Here is a 21,769-nt window from a genome sequence, read left to right on the forward strand (position 1 = left end):
GACATCAACACTGACAAAAAGGTTTAGAGGAACGGGGGAGGAGAAAACAAGGAAGAAAAGAAACAAGGTGAATCAATTAAAAGAAACAAGGACAACACTGGGAGGAGGCATGGGTGTAAATTACAAAGAAAACCAAACTTTTTCTTGTTATTCATAAGAAAAATAGGAAAATTGAGAGAAATATGGTAGTAAAGAAAAAAAAAGAAAAGGAAATGAGAGAAACTGAGGTGAGACAGGAAAGAGAATAGGAGACAAACGTTAAACTAACCAGGAGAAAGAGAGGGATGAATGATGGAGGGAGGATGACAAAGAGGACAACTGACAAAACAGAAAAGTGAGGAAGAGAGAGGTGGGTGGTTGAGTGACTGAGACACTGGTAAGTGGAGGATGAAGTGGAGAGATAACAGTGGCTGAGGTGCCAGCAGAAAGAACGTGCAATTTATTATCAGAGCTGATATGGAGCCAACTGGGGCCAAATATTTTACCAGTTTGAAAGACAAAATTGTAAATGGAAAGATAACATTTGATATTGTTGAATTAATGATCTTGAACCCTGAAAATACTGCAAACTAGTGATAGTTAGGGTTGTTTGCTGCGGGTTGTGTGAGGTACAGAAGCTAGGAGCACTGTCACAGGCACTCTGCTGTGGACAGGGTCATATAGTCACATAGTCACTTCAGAAATGCCCACAGGAAAAAAAAAACACTACTACTAAACTATCACTTTAATTAAATCTGAAAAGAAAATGGAATTGTTGTTTTTGGCATTTAAATAAAGTAATTTAATTTCAGATTCACTTCACTTCAGAATAACATCAGAGAATATGTGTTTATGTGGATCAATTGATTGTTGGCCTTGAATATTGTTTATTTTTCACCATATGGCTTTGATCAATACCAGACACATGCAGCCAGTGAAACCAGTGCAATGTTCTTTTACATTTTACAACTGATTTTAGGAGATGTGCGACACATTAATGGAAAAACCAACACAAAGTGTTTAAAGATGGTGTTGGGCCACCAGGACAGCTTCAGTGTGTTGATTCTTCTCTGTCTTCTTAATTCATTTTGATGGGGCAGCTGTGGAGGTGGAGCATTGGTGGAGCACTTGGGGGTCAGGGAGCAAACAAAAATCCAAACACAATGAGTCCTTCCCGGCAGGCCATGACACACAGCAGCTGAATAAAAATACAATAAAATACAGTAACATACAACAACAAAAGACATAAATACACAGAATTCCACAAGTATACAATAGAAATGAGAGGTAGAAAAATAGAAATAAATAGGTATGGTATGTGGACCAATGTGCAAATTGAGAGTGCAAGAATGTGTATGTTCCCTGATGCAGCAGGGTCATAACAGTTTGTCCAGTTTTATGGAGGGGGTGGGCGACATGATTTTCAGCAGTGTGGCCAGAGTATCATCAATGTGTATGGTACAGAAAAACACTATTTACAGGAAAAGAAGTGATGTGTAAATGGGTGAATGCAGCTACCTTTGTAAAGCCATTTGAGTGGTCGATAACGATAGAAATGCTAGTTCACTTGACCGTTGACCAAAGGACATTTCCTCATTTGGTGTTTTGATGATGATGATAGAGAAGGCCATCTCACTCCCAGATCTAAATGCAGATGTCACCTCAGTTCCTACTGAAACACTAGCCGGTTGAGCAGTCTCTGTGACCTGGAGCTCCTTCCATCTGCAACCCAACGATGAACCTGCCACTGAGCATGATTGGCTGTTAATTGCTTAATTGTACCATGCAGTACACAGGTGTGGAAGCATCTGCATTCGTAATGTTCCTCCACTCATTTATTCAGGTTTTCCCTTTAATCTTTCAGCATTCTGTGTGATTAGACAGAGGGGAGAGGAAGAGTTACATTTCTCAAACCTCAGATACAATACAGTGACACAGAGGAAACAAAGTTACACGCACACACACACACACACACACACGCAGACACACACACACACACACACACACACACACACACATTTGTTTTACTGCCTGCCATCAGGGTGTATTGTCCAAACAGCAGGTTGTGCTTTGGATGGCTTACTTGCTAGCTGGAGGAAGACAAATGAACACACACACACAATCACACACACACACAGTACTTCATCACTGCCTGCAGGATGAGAGCTACAACTGACATCTGCTAAGCCTGTCTGTGTGTGTGTGAGGGGAGCGAGAAAGAGAAAGAGAGAGAGAGAGAGAGAGAGAGAGAGAGAGAGAGAGAGAGAGAGAGAGAGAGAGAGAGAGAGAGAGAGAGAGAGAGAGAGAATATGTGTGTAAATGTCTCTGTGTAATTAGATTTTCTCCTTTCCATAAACTTGTCTGTCTCCGTTTCTCTGTGTCTCTCTCCTGCCTGTACAATGGATCAGTTCAGTGGCTGTTCCTGGACCAGTTATATTTTCTATGAGGATCACAAATCTTTGTTTGCATCTTCTGATTAAAGTGAAAAATAATGGTATATCCAGTGCTAATGCTAATCACAATTCAACTTTATTTGTCCAACCCCACATGGAGGACTTGGCTTTTGGTCGTAGTGTAACATGAGGGTCTGATATGTGGTTGTTTGGATCACTCTAAATTAAAGAAACAGCCAGATAGAGACACATTGTTTTAAGAAATGTATTTACTTTTTTCTCCACACTTCGTCTACCTCACCACAACACCTTCTGTCACTAAGTCTCATGGCGCTAAACTACCCAATCAGAAGCTAGAAGGACTTAGACTGAGATAAATAAGAGGAAAACCACAGGGGTGGATTCAGGAAGTTGTTAAAACTGTTTTCAAACATTCAGATGGAAGTGTCTAAACTTGCAAATAATTGTGTAAACATAAATATGTAAACAGTTAACTGTGTGAGCATAAATGTGTAAATAATTAACTGTATGAACATTGGAAATATATTTTTGTAAACTAACACAAAAATGCAGTATGAATTAACATCTAAAACTTACAGTTGCATAAATAGCTAATTGTTTAATGCAACACAACTATTTAAAAATACTCTGCTATGAATAATATTCCACGTGAAAAGTGTAAAAAAAACAAACAAACAAACTGGGGTTTAAGCACAGCTACAAGTCACCTGCTTGCTCCAGGTCTCCAGGTGAAAAAGTAAACAGTATAAAGATGGTTAGAGGAGGAAACATCAGTGAAGCTCAGAGAGAGACATAGAGTTTATTGCGACCAAAATCGGCAACTAGAAGACCTATCAGAACAGCTTATGTAGTTAACTGGTTATGCATAGCATAAGTATAAAGCACAAGTATAAAGTATGAATATATAAATGAATAAATAAATGCAGAAATAAATTATTAAATACATACATATATGCAAAATAAAAACATTTTGGTAATGACAAAATGTAATTCCTGTATTTTGACATGCATTTATTTATTCATGCATTTCTACATTTATTAATGAATCTATTTTTGTATTTCTACATTAATTTATTTATTTATATATTTATTTCTATTATTATTTTTATTTATTTATTTCCACATTTCTACATTTCTACATTTATTTATTTCTGTGTCCATATGTTAATTAGGTTGGCAGAACTGCCTACATACCTTCCTACCACTGGCTCAGATTGGTCATTGTGATTGGATGGATCTGCTCCTACTGCCTCGACTGGTACATAAGAGCTATTTGACTTCCAGTGTTACCAACTTAGTGACTTTTACACTAGACTTAACAACTTTTAGTGGAGTTCTTTTCGTTAAGCACTTAACAACAAATCTAGTGAGTTTTGGGACAAATCTTAACTATTATTCATAAAGGAGAGTAGCACCTCCCTGTGTGTCTACTGTGCTGAGTGAGCGGCAGGGCAGCAGCTGACATGTGAATGTACAATGATGTAATGCACAACTGAAAAAGTTTGACTGTGTAATTTTTTTAATTGATTTTATGGAATATTGTATGATGGGAAACTTCCTCAGTATACATCAAGTTTTTATGGCATTAACCAGAAAATAAATTCAACACAACTGAACACTCTAATGATTTGGATTAAGTCATTGATAAGGTTTTTACTGGAAGCCAAATTATCCACAGAGGTCTCCTCCTCTCCAAAGCAGACCAGGTGATTATAACCTCCAGTGTCTCTAATCGCTGTACTACACCCTCTCTTGAGGGACATATATTAGCATATCTAACATCTTAGGGAACAGGTAGATAACAAGGGGCCTTACTGAAAAGTGGTTGAAAGAGCCACTGCAATGTAAGGACCAAAAAGACAAAAAGGAATCTGCCTTTTTAGCAGATCAAGACAATCTACTTAGTTTTATTCAACACAGCAAGGAGAGTACAAAAAATCTGAAAAGTAGGATGTGAAAGGTAAAATATAAAGAATTAAAACTGTATATAAGAATCCCATATAAAAGTAAAATTTATAAATGTGATTTTAAAAACACATTAAAAAGGTTACATGTGGTTAAAATGCATAAAAATCAAAAATGTGAAAAATGAAAAAGGGAAACTAAAAAAATGTCATTATCATTCCAAGAATAATTTCCTTGTTAAGTACAAATGACTTTTTCCAATAAAGTCCTCTGAGCAACACAAATCCTGACAATGTTGTACAGACTATAACAACTTAAATGATGTAAAAACTTGAACTATGCCCAAAACATAATCCATCTTCACCATCTTATGGATGGGTTCTAAAGAGCATCAGCAACTTTTATGTTCACATAAGGTAATAATGCAAAATGCTGTTTTTTGGCTAACATATGATTGAGCAAGCTAACCAGTCAAACATGGTAAAATTATGATTATGAAGCTACAATTACAAAGGTAAAGTGTACAGCTTAAATGTAAATGAAAAAGAAAAGTAAAAAAATATTACATTATCATTCCAAGAATAATTTCCTTGTAAAGTACAAAGGACTTTTTCCAATGAAGTCCTCTGAGCTATTTCTCCCTCACTAGTTCTTAGAAAAGATGACAAACAAAAATGCTCTGCAGTGGATCCATAGATATCAGACACATGAACTGTCACCTTATTTTTTGCACATTGTGTTTCCAATTTCAAAGTAATTAAGCAAATCAGAAAGTAGGTAATGAGTAATTAAAAATGTATCATGTCAAAAATGCAATCATAAAGCACAAATCCTGACAATGTTGTACAGACTATAACAACTTAAATGATGTAAAAACTTGAACTATGCCCAAAACATAATCCATCTTCACCATCTTATGGATGAGTTCTCAAGAGCATCAGCACAATCAGTTTTTTGGCTAACATATGTCTGAGCAAGCTAAGAAGTAAAAAAAAATAGGAAAAATAATTATGATTAATATGGTATAATTGTAAACGAAAATGATCCTTACCATCTTATGGATGGGCTCTCAAGAGCATCAGCAACATTTGTGTTCATATAAGGTAATAATGCTAAATGCTATTTTTTGGCTAAAATATGAATGAGCAAGCTAAGAAGTAAAAAAATGATAAACAATTAATTAGGATTATTAAGGTATAATTGTAAATGAAAAATAAATTTACCATCTTATGGATGGGTTCTCAAGAGCATCAGCAACTTTCATGTTCATACAAAGTAACAAGCTAACAAGTCAAACATGGTAAAATCAATTATGATTATGAAGCTACACTTACAAAGGTATATATATATAGACACCCGAACCCAAACATTATGGAATCAACAAAGCCAAATAGTGTTAGTCTGCCAGAGCCTCAGTTGTTGTTTGACAGATGAATACAGTAAAACCAATGTATCTGGCACAAGTAATCAACTGTATCCTGAAGTTAAGGTAAAACATCAAATTTAATAGCCTATATAGTATAATAAAATGAACTTTGAACTTGATTTTGCAAGAAGAATTTGAGATTGTTCTTTATTGTATTGTATACTGTAAAACAGGATATGTACTTAATGTTTTTTTCTGCAATAAGGGCCCCTGGAATTTTAAAATTGAAATTCAAGAGCGTTGTTTCTATACTCGTGTGAATCAGAAGCACAGAAGGTAGAAAACGAGTCGCCTGTGACAGTGACGTGGCGGCACAGAGGGAGGTCCCTCGGGTCAGCTTATAAAGGAGAATTCTCGAATGGAACAAAAAACCTTATCTTTGTTACAAATATCCAGACAGGTGTCCAAATGAAGATGAGGCAGATGGATCTTCTTGTACATCTTTGCTCTATAAACAAAAAAAGAAAAGGAAAAAAAAGGATTTTTTTTCCCATTTGCCTCTTGGCCTTGTTTTCATAGATGAAAAATGAACTTTATTCACCAATAAATAAATAAATAAATCAATCAATAAATCGTGTTCCTCTCAAAGGTTATTTATACACATTCACTATTCAGTACAAATCATCTCTTATACGGATGTGTACATATGGTGAATATATGTGCTCTAAGAAAACAGCCCTGCAGGTGCCTAGACAGCCAAGAGATGTTGCAACTCAAAAGAGTTATGAGCTGATGAGTTAGCTCATCTCAGCCTATACTTTTTTATGGTGAGGTTGAGCCCATTGTTCCCTCACCAGTTTGAGCCTCGTGCCAAAGGCATGACTAGAACATTGGATGCAAAGCTGCTGTATGTATATGTGACTCTACTTACCACCCACCCATTTATTAACTATTCTCATACTACAAACTGCTGTTTTATATTAAATGTCACGTTACCTTTGACTCATTGGAATTTTGAGACTTGGTTCTTGTGTGAATCGTTTTGATCCCTGTAGCCTTCGTTGTCGATCCATAAATTAAGGGTGTTGTAATCGTCTCTTGTCATTGCCTTCCTTCGAAGCTTGTGAAACCATTCCTCTACAAGATCTTTAGAATGTTGCTAATAAGTTTTTTCAACAGTCTTAAGCCTGCTTTTACTCAGTACCATGTCCTTTATGTTGATCATGATAGGGATTGAACCCATAATGATCTGTTTGAAGACGCCCACAACATCATCCTGGCTTATTGTGGCAGCCAGTGAAGCCCAGACCTTTTTTTTCATACTGAAAAACTTGAACTGAAAACTTTCAGTTGGAAGTCCAGGGCCATGATGCTTTCTCACATTAGAGATCAGGCTGGCATTCAGGGAGCCTGAGTCAGTTGCTACTTCAAGCATGGCTTCTGCTAATTTGCTATTCTGGTTAAGTTTTCTAGCGTCCAATATACTACTCACTGGTGGTTGTTGATGAGTATTAATAAATTGTTGAATGTCAGGCGTTTTACGCCTGTATCTTCTCCAATATCTGTAGTGTCTTACTCTTCCAACCGTTTCCTTGAGCACCTCTCTGTGTTCTTGTATGATCTTTCTTGGTACATCTCCCTCTGCTATGCACGAGTCCCTTCCTATGATTGTTTCTTTCCACTTTTTGCGTATGATGTCATTCTCCCATTGGTTTGCGGATCCCAGTAGTGTGTCAGCCTCCACAGATCGGAGGCGATGTGCTTCTGAAGTGATCTCTTCTTCACTAGCGTCAGGTTTCATGCCTTGCGCTAAAGTAGGAAACAGGCCACTCTTCTCTTTGTTTATTACAGTCACTGTCCTATTATTGATACACACATTGTAATAACCTTCTGCGTATTGGGAACTCTTTGGTCTGTAGGCCAGTGTCACAGTTTGTGTTACAGGTTTAGTGTCTGGATTCAGATCCTGCATTTTGGTAAGCTTGCCATGTCTGTCCTGTGTTAGGATGACAACTTTAGTGCCAGTGGCTTCTGACAGAACTTTGATATCAAGAATGGTACCTGCTGTTGTGGAGTCCCTGATCTTTTCGGCATGTGACTTTGAGTGTTCACCTGACTCTTCTGCAAGTGTATGTTTTGAATTTGGGTCTCCTGACATGTTTGCAGTGTAGCTGCTGTTTTGTCCAGCTAGGAGTTCTTCCTCTGTTCTGTCACTCTTTAAGCCAGTTCTTACATGATCACTTAGGACACCATGAAATTGGTCTTGGGCATAAACAACTAAATGACTGGAAAACTTTTGGTGGAACACATCTACCATAGCACTGGCTATTAAAGCACTGACGGTTTCGGCTAAATCTCACTTGAATTCTTTTAGCGTTTCAGTTTCTGTAGCAGACAGCTCATCTCGCTTCACTTTCTCTGAGAAATGTTCTTCCTTCTGAAATTTAAGCAGCTGCTCATTGAAGTTTGAGAAAAACTTGCTTGAGAGTCTGTGCACTGTATGGATGGCATCTCCTGCCAGTGTCCCCATGTGAGTGACTTGGATGGCTCTCAGTATTCCACGTGTTTTACCTGAGGCCTCTGAGCTAGCACTGTCAATCACTGTGCTGATGGATGAGTAAAGGCTTTCCTGCCAGCTTAGGTCAGCATAGAATGGCTTTAATACAGTGTTGGTTAATTCCCTGAAAATACCTATAAGTTTGGTCTTTCTTTCTTTGACCAGCAGGAGATCAGAAAACTGTTGTTTATCCTCAAGGTGTGAGAGAATAACAGAGTCTATTGCTGCAGCCAAGGGCTCTTTTTCCATGTGGGATTCCACATCATCTATAATTCTCTTTTTAATATCATTCTTAATGCCATCTAGTATTTTGTCAAGTAATTCCTCTTCTGCCTTCCCAAATCCATAGATAATTAGTTCTTCTGCAATGCTTTTTGCAGTGTGTTTCACTGCTTTCTTCATATTTGTCTTTGCAGTAAAAGTAAGGCTATTTTTAGTCTGTGTGGAGAGAAGCTTTGGCATTTTGAAACCTTTTGCAACCAACTTTCCAACTCCAAACCCAATGAGAGATACACCAATAGAAATGGCTTTTTCTGTAGCCCACTGTGCCCAACTGAATTCCCCTGTCACCAAGGACTCAATAACAGTGATCCAGTCTGATATTCCTTCGGTGATCAGTCCAATGCCAACTTGAGCTAATGTTCCACATGTAAATACAGTTAGCAATATCCCTCCAACAACCTGCAGAGCTTCGAGACAGAACAACACCAGAGCTTCCCAAGGGAAACGGGGCTCCTCTTCGACAGAAAAGACGTATTTCAGGCCGCAATTGTAGAGATTGTAGGCCTCCACTTGGAGGTCTTCATCAGAGCTTGACACCAAAGAGAACATGAGTGATTTATTGGCTTTTGCCTTCTCCCCTTTGTTTTTTATCTCATCCAGCTTTTTGATAGCCTCACTAATGTTTTTACAGAAGTAACTCAACATGTTGCACCTGGTTGTTAACTGTTTTATGAGGCTGGTTGGTTTGAGTTCGCTGTTGACTGAGTTGGACATTTTTACAAACTCCAGGCCAATAATGCATTCCTCACTTAGGTACTTAAGAGAGTCCTGTGCATCATCTTGTTGTTCACCTTTTCAGAGACTTTTGTCTGTGCCACGCCCAGCAAGGTTTGTAGCAACAATGACATCACCAGCATCCAGTGTCTTATCTATTTTGCTCAAACTGTCTTTGTCTCTGCGGCAGTAGAGAATGATTTGACCTGGGATGATGCTTTTCAGTTCTTCATAGAGCTCTTTGGCTGCGTTGATAGTTTGACATATCACCAAGGCTGCTCTTCCCTCTCTGTATGAATTTGGGGAAATCTGAGCCATAACCGCATCTTTTATTTCAGATTTCCACTTTTCTGCTGAAGTTGTCAGAGTACCTTTAACCTCAAATAATTTCTTGCGGTTGAAAGTTGGCATTTTGCAGGCAGAGAGATTTGGATATAGGTCCTGCAAAAACAGCATGTCTGTTTCATTCCCAAGTGTCCCTGTTGTTCCATATATTTTCCCATGGTATTTTTCAAAAAAGGAAATGTTGGAAATGTAGTTTGTCACTGTTGAAATTGTGCTCAGTTTGATTTGGTGTTTAATCTCAACAAACTACTGTAGACCATCACCCCACTTCTTACTCAGTTCTACAATACCAGTGGATCTGAAGTCCACTAGATAGACACTGTCGTTTTCTACAACATACTCCCGTCCTTCCCTCAGTTTCATTGCCAGAAAGGCATTCTGAACCCACACTGACAATTTCTTCTCTATCAGATTTCTTAGGAATCCAGGGATGTTGATTTTGTCTGTAGTGTTTGTGCAGGATGTGTACTGAATCTTCTGTGAGATTAATTCTGCAATGGGCTTGATAAGAATTTCTTCAGAGTCATAGAGAGGACAACACAGGCCTTCCTCCAAAACAAGAAATGTGTTTTCTGGAATGTCCTGGTTGTTGTATGGGCTGGCCTTTCTAAGACAGAGCAATCCATTGTCATCCAGAGTGTATACAGTGAAACCACAGGGGACATACTCCTCAATTTTGTGGAAAAAATCTATTACTGCATCTTGACTCACAGTTAGTTTCCTGAGTAGGTCATATTTTTTGCACTTGTAAATATCCTCTGTAAATCCCTCTGATTCTCATCTTCATCTTTGATTCCTCAGCAATAGATAAAATATCCATGGGATCATTAATTCCTTCAATGCCAATTGAGTCAAATATAGCCTAGGGGAATGAAGCAGGGAGACCCCGTATAAAAGTCTGGTGTCTTGTTGACACTAAGCCATACTGGCTGACATGACTCCAGATCATGGCCAGAATAATGTTCAGGTGCTGCATGGAAACCATGGGGCTGGAGAGGTAGGTCAGCTGCACTCCACGATCCAGCAGCAGCGAGTCCACTTCATCGATTATGATGCACTGATAGCTGCGATCGGTCCTCACATCCTTCATCTCAAATATCTGGCGAAGGTGATCCGCAGCAAAGGCTTCGATTGTTCTATAGACCACATCCTTCTGGTAACACTCCTTTTTCTCTTCATCTTTGGTTTTATTTGTGTTTGTATCCACCGTGATGCCAAGGTATCTGTAGAAGTTGGTCCATTTTTCTGCATCTCTTTGACATAACAGAGAAGAGCTGGACACCACATCGACTTTTTCACCCCTAAGTGCACGAAGTGCTGCAAACATTGATGCAAACATTGTGTCATACAAGACTTTCCCTCTCCTGTTCTTATCTCTAGGAGCTTTCCAGTGTCTGACAAGACCAACAAGCACCAGCTTATCATTTGAGTGGCTCTGGGCCACCAGTTTCCTTCAGCCCTGTGCAAGTGTACAGCATTGCATAACACTGCCAGGATCTCCTGAAGGTCTTCTGTGTCTGTGCTGTGACTCAGATTCCTGGCTTGCTGTATATCTGTGTGGTTCTTAATTTCACCAGATTCAATCAGGTTCTTTACTGTTGTTACTATACAGCATGATTTCTCCAGTGTTGGCTCATCAATGTTTTTCATCTGCCGTATTTCATCAAAAAGAGAGTCAATGCTTTTTTTTCTCATCCCTGAACATTTTTTCTAAAAGCTGGATCACATTCTCAGTTTTGGATGAGTTCAAGAGCTCAATGAGAGACTGGTTCTTCTCATCTGTCCACTCAGAAGACACCTGATATGTTTCTATCAGATGTAAAATCTTCATGATGGAAATTAAGTCTTCATCATGATGGTGGTCAGTTAACACTACAAGGAGGTTTAAAGCCTCTTTCGGTGACCAAAGTTGTTGCGCTACAGCATTTGACACCATTTGGAAGAGTTCTTTGGTTTGTTTTTTTGAGGCTTGGAATTGCACTGCACAGGCAAATAATGTCTCCAAACACAACTGGCCTCCCAGAGATGCCCTGTTTTTCTCAATGTCAGTTTCTCCAGTGAACTCTTCAAGGAGATTCTCAAGAATAGTCAGAATGTAGACCTCATTGGGAGTCATTTCTTTCCTCGTGCATTTTTGTGAGATGGTTATGATTTTAGTGTCAGCGTCTGTGTGTCTGTTTAGGTTTGTGTGGAGGACCCGAAAAAGAGCCTTAATAAACCTGTGTCTCGGTTCCATATCTACACTACAAAAATTACCCATGGCACTTTGCAGGATCTCTGCAGCAAACACCAAGGCATCATCTTCCATGAACCTAGAGAGTTCCAGATTATGGGAAGCACTGAGGCTTCCTTCTTCAATCATAAATCCTCGGCTAAGGTGTGGATTCCTTGTTTTCATCACCTCTAAGCCATATTGAAGGTAATCAGAAACAAAATCATCCATGGTACCGTACACAATATCTGCTTCATGTCAGGTCTGAACCATGGCTCGGACTCAGATGCAGACAGACACAGTTTGCAAGTTCACAATAAGTCCTTTAATAAAGGCAAAGTAGGTACACGGGTGATCAGTCAGCGAAGCAAAGGTATCCAAATCGGCAGACAAAGGCAGGGTCAACAACCAAAAACAAGACAAGGAACTAATCAGGCTCACAGGGAAAAAAGGCTGGAACGTAGTCACAAGGAACAAGACGAACTGGCACAGAAGGAAGGGAACACTGAGACTAAATACTCTGGGAGAGGGAAGACAATGAGACACAGGTGCAACACATTAGGGCAGGGCAGGTAATCACACAAGGGGAAGACACATGAGGGCAGGAAGTGAAGAACCTGAAACGAGATAAGAGGTGAGTATCAGAATAAAACAGGAAGTACAAGACAAAGAACACTGGGGGAAACAAAAAAGAACTCAGCTATCCAGCTGAGGCATGACACTTAATAGACATCCCCGTATGATGCAGTAGTTTTCTTCATGTTTGTGTTCAGAGAAATTCCAAGGTGCTCGTAGAAGTCAGACCACTCCTTAGTTTGCCTGTCAGAGTTTAGCACAATGTCCACTTTGTTTCCCCTGCAGACTTGTGTGGCTGCAAACATGGCTGTGACACATGGGTCCTCTTCCATACCAACCAATTGTAGTGGTACACTCTTCTCACTCAGGATCAACACACACCACCTCAGCATTTGTTGCACTGTGGGCCACCAGCCTTTTGTGTCAAATACTGCTTTGCAGAGCAGAGACAGAGAGTTTTGGATGTCATTTGTGTTCAGGTTTGCACATTTAAAGGAGTGTTTCATGAATAGTTCATCTTTTGGAACATTTTCGGAATATCGCAGGATGCCAGTCGTAATGTTTTTTATCATATCAACAACAGAGTCATCCAAATTCTTGATCTGTTTTAATTTTGTTAGAGCTGAGGTTAGACTCCTCTCATCTTGCTCTTTGAGAGTCTTTTGAAAATCAGGTCGGAACCTCTCAGGGCCAATGAGGTCCAGAGTCTGGATGAGAGAGTGTCCAGAGTCATCTGTCCACTCTGGTGATATGTCATACATGTGAAGCAATGTGAGTACTTCAGTGATTGCAGCATCCTCTGCATAGTTCTCTGACAGCACTTTGAGCAGAGTCAGTGCCTCTGTTGGTGTCCATTGGTTTGTCTCCACGAGTCTTAGAAGCATTTCAGTGCATTCTGAGTGGCTTTCTTTGCCATTTTGATGTGTGAGTATGGATAGAAGAAGCTTCAAGCACTGGATTTCCATCTTTAAAATGAACATGGAAGTCCTTTCAACCGTATTTTGTAGCGATGACGTGAGGGTGCCAAGGAATTCTATAAGAAAGAGATGCTCGTTGGAAAGGTCCCCCTCAGCCCATTGTTTGGCTATGAGAGTTGCATTGCTATTGCTATCACAGCTCCTATTGTCAGGGAAGAAGTGCATCAGATTCAGATACAGGGCTTGAGTCAGCAGGAAAGTTTCAGAAACATTGCATGCTGATTGACTGATGGACCCCAACAGGGACTGCACATGATTGGAGATGACGTGTAAGGAAAACCCCTCAGATATCTCCAGAGACAGGACACACAGCTCTGTGATGAACACTTGTGTGTGCTGCAGAGTGAGAAGGGATGGAGGAGCACTGATCCATTCATCAAACAAGAGTTCGTCCAGGGCTGACGTGATGCTTCCCATCTGATCAGCAGTCAGCTGAGCGAGACTGAGACTTGGAACAGGGATGCAGCATTTTGATGAGAGGATTTTCAGAAACTCATCTGATTCATAGTTTGCACCAAACTCAGCCAGACTGCCTTTTAGAATACGTTGCTTTGTCTTTCGTTTCTCTAACATTTCTCTGATGTGCTGTGTCTCATGCTGCTCTTTTTGGTGTGATTTCTCAAGTCTTTCATTCAGTTCTTCACGTCTCTGCTCCTCAGTCTCTTTCGCCCTTTCCTGTTCTCTCCTCCTCTCCTCCTCTTTCTGTCTCTCTCTCTCCTTTGCTGCTATTCTCATTGTTAGTAACTAGACAAGGACACGAGCCTACTAGAAAATAAGGTATTAGTTGTGCACATAAAAATTTCAGTCACATTGTTAAATGTATCATCACACATTTATTTAAATGATTAATGCAAAAGATCAGAGCGGAGAAAAAGACCTAATACACACACACACACACACACACACACATACATGCACTGCTGTTCCCTCTGATGGTCTCTCTCTCTTTCTCTTTGCCAATTAGAGTTTGACAATTTTGAGGGACCCCTCTGGGATTCATGTGGGATGTGTCAATGGAAAAAAATGACCGATAAACAATCGATAAACAAACAAATAAATGGATTAACAAATAATTAAATATGTAAATAAATGTGAAATATACATATTTTGGTAATGAAAAATGTTATTTCTGTATTTACATTCATTCATTTATGTATTCCTACATTTATTTATTTATTTATTTATTTATTTATTTAATTCTGCATTTCTACATTTAATTATTTCTGTATTTCTGCACCCATATGTTAATTAGTGTGACAATATTATCTCAGTCTAAAGCCGGACTGGTTATAATGGTGTGATGATTGGATTGAACCTGCTACTACTGCCTCGACTGGTACTCAGGAGCTTTGCCTTTACAGTGTTGCGTGGTGAGCTTTGCAATTTTGACACTAGATTTAATGACTTTTCAGACCTCTTTAGTGTCATTTCCTAAATCACTTACCAACAAATCCGATAACTTTTGGGACAAAAAGGAGAGTCACAGTACAGCCCCGCGAGAGGCACCTCTCTCTGTGTTTGCTGTTCTGAGTGAGAGGCAGAGCAGCAGATTCAATCCATTCAACAGCTGACACAGACGTGGATGAGCTTCTAATTTTCTCTCTGACTGATCATTTACAAGTAAATTTAGCACAGGAGCTTTGCCTTTAGCTTGCCACTAGCCGCTTAGCCAAATTGACGTTCAGTTTGTTTACCCCTCCACACAGGAGGCATATGGTTTTCGGGTTGTCTGTCTGTCTGTCCATCCGTACATTCTTGTGGACACCATACCTCAGTAACTTCTTGATGGAACTTAAAGTTTCATGTCTGGCACATTCATTTGGACTCAAGGATAAACTAAGTGGATTTCGAAGGTCAAGGTTGTGGTGACTTCACAAAACGTGGTTTTGGCCTTGTGAACGGCTTGAGGGAATTTCTCCAAATTTGGTACAAACCGTCTCTTGGACTGATTAGGTTTTGGTGGTCAAAGGTCAAAAGTCAGTGTGACCTCACAAAACACTAAGAGTTGTAAATCTTCTGACACTAGGCTGGAAACTTTCCATCAGGGTTAAATAAAACTCAACGTGAAAAATGATGGATGTTGTACTCAACACACACCAAATTGTTATTAATTATCGCTATTATTATTGTGATCATAACAACCAGCTTGGTAGTGTTTGATATGAACATGGGTTAATGATGAAAAGTAATCATCAGCCAGCTGAAATCTGATGTGTGTGGATTGACAACTTGTGGTGCAGCCACCAAAAATCAGACAGGCTACTTACTGCAGACACGATACGTTTCAAAGAACGCCTTATTTCACTCTTTCAAACTGCATACATTTTGGCCACCTGTCTAAAGCTGTGCTGCAGTAACGGAGTGAAAGACTAAAGGCTTCTCTATGTGCAACCGCCAACTAGCGTCTACTGATTACTTGCATGTGAGGCGTTTAGGGAACGACTTTAAATTGTAGCATTTGTCAATAGCCTATATTTGAGGCATTAAGGAAATATCTGTGAACTGAAGCTACAGAAAATAACCTGGGTTACTGTCTCCCACTCTAAAATGAATCTCTTCATGCACACTAGTCATACACTGCAATTCCCACCACCAGTCATTGTTAAATAAATCCTGAAATAAATAAATAGGGTAATAAATGTATAAATATATAAATTAATGTAAATATAAATTTATAATTCAATAAATAAAGCAATAAATAGCTTTATAAATGAATAAATGAATAATAAAATAAATAAAAGTGAAATTTTAAAGTGACATACAAAGGACATACATATGATGTAATTCTTGATATGCTGTCATTTGGCAGTTAAGGGGAAAGTTAAGGGAAACTTAAGTTACTCAGTTGAGCGACCGATCCACCGTTTATTGCACCTCTTACTGCTATGAGCTCGTGTTGTAGACCTTTGAGATAAACCTTTAACGCTGTCTTAGGTTCATGATTTTTGTGAAGGCATACAAACCTAAAAATCTGTTATTGAATCACGAGAAAGTTTCAGAAAGTTTCAGAGCAATAGAGACACAGAGTGTCGGCATAACCATAGTACTCACTTACATACCTGTCTGAGTGCACACAAGGTGAGAGGAGCATCATGATAATACATGACAACAACAATTTTTTTGTATATATATATATATACACACACGTGGACAAAATTGTTGGTACCCGTCCGTTAAAGAAAAAAAAAACCCACAATGGTCACTGAAAGAACTTCAAACTGACAAAAAGAATAATACATAAAAATTTACTGAAAATTAACTAATGAAAATCAGACATTGCTTTTGAATTGTGGTTCAACAGAATCATTTTAAAAAAACAAACTAATGAAACTGGCCTGGACAAAAATGATGATACCCTTAAATTAATATTTTGTTTCATAACCTTTTGAGGCAATCACTGCAATCAAGTGATTCCTGTAACTCTCAATGAGACTTCTGCACCTATCGACAGGTATTTTGGCCCACTCCTCATGAGCAAACTGCTCCAGCTCTCTCAGGTTTGAAGGGTGCCTTCTCCAGACTGCATCTTTCAGCTTCTTCCACAGATGTTCAATAGGATTTAGATCAGGGTTCATAGAAGGCCACTTCAGAATAGTCCAATGTTTTGTTCTTAGCCATTCTTGGGTGTTTTTAGCTGTGTGTTTTGGGTCATTATCCTGTTGGAGGACCCATGACCTTCAATTGAGACCAAGCTTTCTGACACTGGGCAGCACATTTCGCTCCAGAATGCCTTGATAGTCTTGAGATTTCATTGTACCCTGCACAGATTCAAGACACCCTGTGCCAGAAGCAGCAAAGCAGCCCCAGAACATAACTGAGCCTTCTCCATGTTTCACAGTAGGTACAGTGTTCTTTTCTCTGTATGCTTCATTTTTGCATGTGTGAACATAGAGCTGATGTGACTTGCCAAAAAGCTCAATTTTTGTCTCATCTGTCCAAGGGACATTCTCCCAGAAGCTTTGTTGCTTGTCAATATGCATTTTGGCAAATTCCAGTCTCGCTTTTTTATGATTTGTTTTCAACAGTGGTGTCCTCCTCGGTCGTCTTCCATGAAGTCCACTTTGGCTCAAACAGCGAGGGATGGTGAGATCTGACACTGATGTACCTTGACCTTGGAGTTCACCTCTAATCTCTTTGGAAGTTATCCTGGGCTCTTTGGTTACCATTCGTATTATCCGTCTCTTCAATTTGTCGTCAATTTTCCTCTTGCGGCCACGTCCAGGGAGGTTGGCTACAGTCCTGTGGACTGTAAACTTCTGAATAATATGTGCAACTGTAGTCACAGGAACATCAAGCTGCTTGGAGATGGTCTTATAGCCTTTACCTTTAACATGCTTGTCTATAATTTTCTCTCTAATCTCCTGAGACAACTCTTTCCTTAGCTTTCTGTGGTCCATGTTCAGTGTTGTACACACCATACAGCACAGTGACTACTTTTCACCCTTTAAATAGGCAGACTGACTGATTACAAGGTTGAAGACACCTGTGATGCTAATTACAGGACACACCTCAGGACATATATATATATATATATATATATATATATATATATATATAGAATCATTTAAAAAAATAAATTAATGAAACTGGACTGGACAAAAATGATGGTACCCCTAGAAAAGATTGAAAATAATTTGACCATAGGGACATGTTAAACTATATATATATATATATATATATATATATATATATTGACCTTCAGGGCCACCCTATATTAGGCTTATATCCATTGAACATTTCATCTTCATTTGCCATGCATACTACTGCTTCTCTGTGTCTGGGTTGCAGGGGCAGCAGCCTATGCAGGGCTGCCCTGACATTCCTCTCCCCTGTGCATCTCACAGGTTCTATGCCACAGCTACAGCTAGTTAGCATGACATTGCAGCCTGATTTAATGCTGCTTTGGTGCTGTTGCTTTAGTCTGACAGACGGAAATAAAAAGAGCTGGGAATTAAATGTGGCATTAGGAAATAAAAGTCTACTGAAATAAATAAATGTGTAATTATAAAATACAAGTCCCCTGAAATAAATAATAATAATGTAATTTTTAAAATACAAAGGTATTTATTCAGCTATTTAGTCATTTTTAATTTAATTTAATTTATTTATTTAGTTATTCATTTGTAAAGCCACTTATTTATCTTTTGACTCATTTATATTTACATTTATTTATATATTTCTAAATGTATTACCTAATTTCTTCAGGATTAATTTCACAGCTGTATATATTTATTTAGCCCTATTTATGTATTTGTTTATTTATTCAATATTGTTTAAAATGGCATTCCATACCTGTCAGAGGAGGTGGTAGAGCTCCTCAACCAGCTGCTCTGGCTCCACTTTGACTCCACCTTCTCACCACCACCATGTCAGCCAATCCTGTGGCTCCTCTCAGTTAGGCTGTCAGACTGCAGGGGAAGCACAGACTCACGTTAAATGTGCTGTTGAGATACATTAGTTGTAATTAACAGATATTTAGATTACTCAAATCTGATATCTGTCAGCACAGCCATGCTATTTGTTTGTTTTACTTTATCTGCTTTCATGTGTACATCTTCATCTAACTTGCGTTCGTTTGATCATTTTGTGCTGTGGCAGCATATGGCCCATCGTACTCTACTGTTGGTGGGCTTCCATGGGATTGTATGGTTGCTTGAAATAGATTTAATTTCACTGCAAAAAATGTATTGGATGAGAGGCTTTGAATGTGTCATTGCAGGATATGTATGTATGTATGCACTGAGAGTCAGTGAACACATTTTGTGCAGGTCTGTCTGTCTGTCTGTGTTTGTTAGTCAGTAGAATTTCATAAATGAGTTTTTGTCCATCCAGAAGCACCACTGCCATGAATGGTGATGGGGGCTTCACCACGTACAGAGAGACACCTTTGCTATTGTAGCCAACATGAAGAAGCATTACCATCTATTTAATACCTTATAGACTTGGGGTTATAGTGCAACAAAGGCCACACTTTAATTAAAAATCCTGGTTAGGGCACAACCTGATATTTGATAGAAAATGATTAAAATGATCTCTTGTTTCTGTCCTTAAAGAACACACATTGTGATGTTAATTGTCACTAAATATCTATAAGCAACTGAATAAATGCAGCATGTAATGAGCACATAGTAATGAGGTCAGAATTAAACAAATGAATCAGAGTGAACCTGAGGTAACTGGCTTAAGTCAGTTAAGGGAATATTAGATACAGACTTCGTGTAATAAGTGTGAACACAAACAAATAAAATCTTAGATTCAAATAATGTGGACTTGAAGAATTTATTTAAAAGAATAACTAGGAAGAAAACAATTTACCCTTAAGTGGTAAAGTGTATATGTAAAATGTGAAGAAAAATAAGTATTAGCGTTGCCACTGTGGCTCAGGGCATACAGTGAAATCCAAAGGTTGACAATTCAACAAACTCAAATTAACTTTAAACTTAACCAGATCTCCCCCCAGAGGTTTTATTTTCATTTGCAGATGTAATAACTGAGTGAGCCAAGAGATGGTGATCTCGGACTTATTACCTAAGAAACACAATGGAGATAGGAGTGAAGACAAGCCTAAAAGTAATGTAACATATCAAAGTCCAAAATGTGCCAGAAATCTCAGCCAAGTGTTCGGTTTGACTTTTCTCATGAACGGTACCTTCCAGAACTGTAGCTTTCCCCCAGTGAGCTTCCCCCTTCTTTGTTTGAAGCCTATTTTGAGTTTACTCAGTCTAGGATTATATAGGAGATTCGACTATACTGATTATATTGTTGATGCCTAATCCTGACCCAGCATCTTTGGCAGATATTGTCTCCTCTGACTCTGAGCCAGAGCCTACAACAAACAAAGAGGCCAAAACTGAATCTACCTTTCACAAAGAATGGCTTTTCCAATTTCACAAAAGGTAATGCTTAAATGTTATATTATTATTATTACTGTAGCCCCAAAGGCGTGGTTAAAACATTTTAGCTGCACTCAAATTATATGCTGCCCAGATAGCAAACTTCGGCCCAGTATACACCCTGGTTCCATGGCCCGGGTCTGGCCCATATATTTCTGCATCTGGGTAGATTCTGGCTTTCATCTTCCAGTGTTGACTGACAGCTGGAATATTTTCTTTGTGTGCACTAAATGGTCCAGGTATGGAAGTAGCACCTGACAATCATGCTATATATGGGCCGAGTACACCAGTGCAGCAAGTAATGTAAAACACTGGTCTGCAGCCCTGCCTTCACTGGTAATAGTTGAATTTGATCTGTTTTCCAGAGTGTGATAGTAAAACAACACATTTACACAAACACAATGTACTGTGACACAAATACAGAAAATCTAAATCTAACAATACCAATAAATGCAACAACAAAACTATGACGTTTCTTTATTACAAAAATTTGAACAGTTTCAAAAATGCATGACACTCAAAAGTCATTTAGGTTTATCAACTCACCAGCGTTACAAGATGTTGACAGTTTGATCTGCCAACAGGTCCCTGGTAGTTCTGCAGAACTATCTATCTATATAGATTCCTCAGAAGCCACACCTTGTAACAGGAGCCACCCCCCACCCCTCCCAAAATGTAGCAAAATACTAATACAATTAGCATTGGAGAGGAAAGTCAAGGAGAGATAAAGAGCATCTGATATGCAGCAAAGGGCCATTTGTCAGACTTGAACCCAGAGTGCAGCGGTCACACCATGCGCTCTACCAGGTGAGCCACCTGTAGAAGACGACCATACATGTATTTTCTCACAGCAAGCAGAGTATGTACTGCTCATTGGTAAACTTCTCCAATCCACTTGCAGACTATAACCAGTTATTAGTACTACTACAGGGTATAGGACAAATTGCATCCTGTATTGATTCAATATTGAACACAGCATTTTATTTTCAAGTACAGTATGATCTTGTATTATATGGGACGAGTGGCAACCCTACTTAGGTACTATACAGCTTTAACCAGCAACAGTCTACCAGTCAAAACATGGCAGAAAGCAGTGATAGCATTCCTTCAGAGATCTTTCAGCCTTCTAATAGAACTAGGTCTGAAGTATAAACCAGCACCTTTTTTTTTTTTTGGCTGGACCATAGCAGCTCCTGTAAGGTGGAATGTCCCTGACAAAAGGTAATGTAATGGTAATATAATTCAAAATGTATTACTCTGAGCCGAAGAGTGTTGTGAAAAAATTTCGGTGCACGTTAAGAGTGCAGTCGGAAAACAGCACATTAACATACAAAACTAGTCTGACAACAATGGTCTGCATCACACTGTGCACTGTGTCACAAATATAAAAAAGTCTTGGTACAATAAACAGTACTACAAATCTATGATGCTTGTCTTTTACAAAGGTTTGAAGGGTTTGGTCTGGCAACAGTACTTGTACTTCTGCAGAACAAGTCTCATCCTCATATCTTCAGGAGCTGAGTCAACACCTTAACAACAAATAGTAACA

At 38.9% G+C, this 21,769-nt stretch overlaps 1 long non-coding RNA gene across 2 annotated transcripts; it reads right to left on the reverse strand.

Moving 5' to 3' along the window:
* Positions 1 to 410: 410 nt before the first annotated feature.
* LOC139618705 (uncharacterized) lies at positions 411 to 20,818 on the reverse strand. Of its 2 annotated transcripts, none has more exons than XR_011689776.1 (4): positions 20,767 to 20,818; positions 18,620 to 18,735; positions 1,498 to 1,726; positions 411 to 1,177 (listed from the first exon to the last, which is right to left on the reverse strand). It is a non-coding gene; the product is annotated as an uncharacterized lncRNA (long non-coding RNA). The 2 variants fall into 2 exon arrangements; XR_011689775.1 differs by having other exon boundaries at positions 1,498 to 1,847.
* Between the last annotated feature and the right edge of the window lie 951 nt (positions 20,819 to 21,769).

Source organism: Trachinotus anak, unplaced genomic scaffold (assembly GCF_046630095.1).
Source record: "Trachinotus anak isolate AG129_WGS33_773 ecotype Australia unplaced genomic scaffold, CSIRO_AGI_Tana_v1 ptg000003l, whole genome shotgun sequence".
NCBI lineage: Eukaryota > Metazoa > Chordata > Actinopteri > Carangiformes > Carangidae > Trachinotus > Trachinotus anak.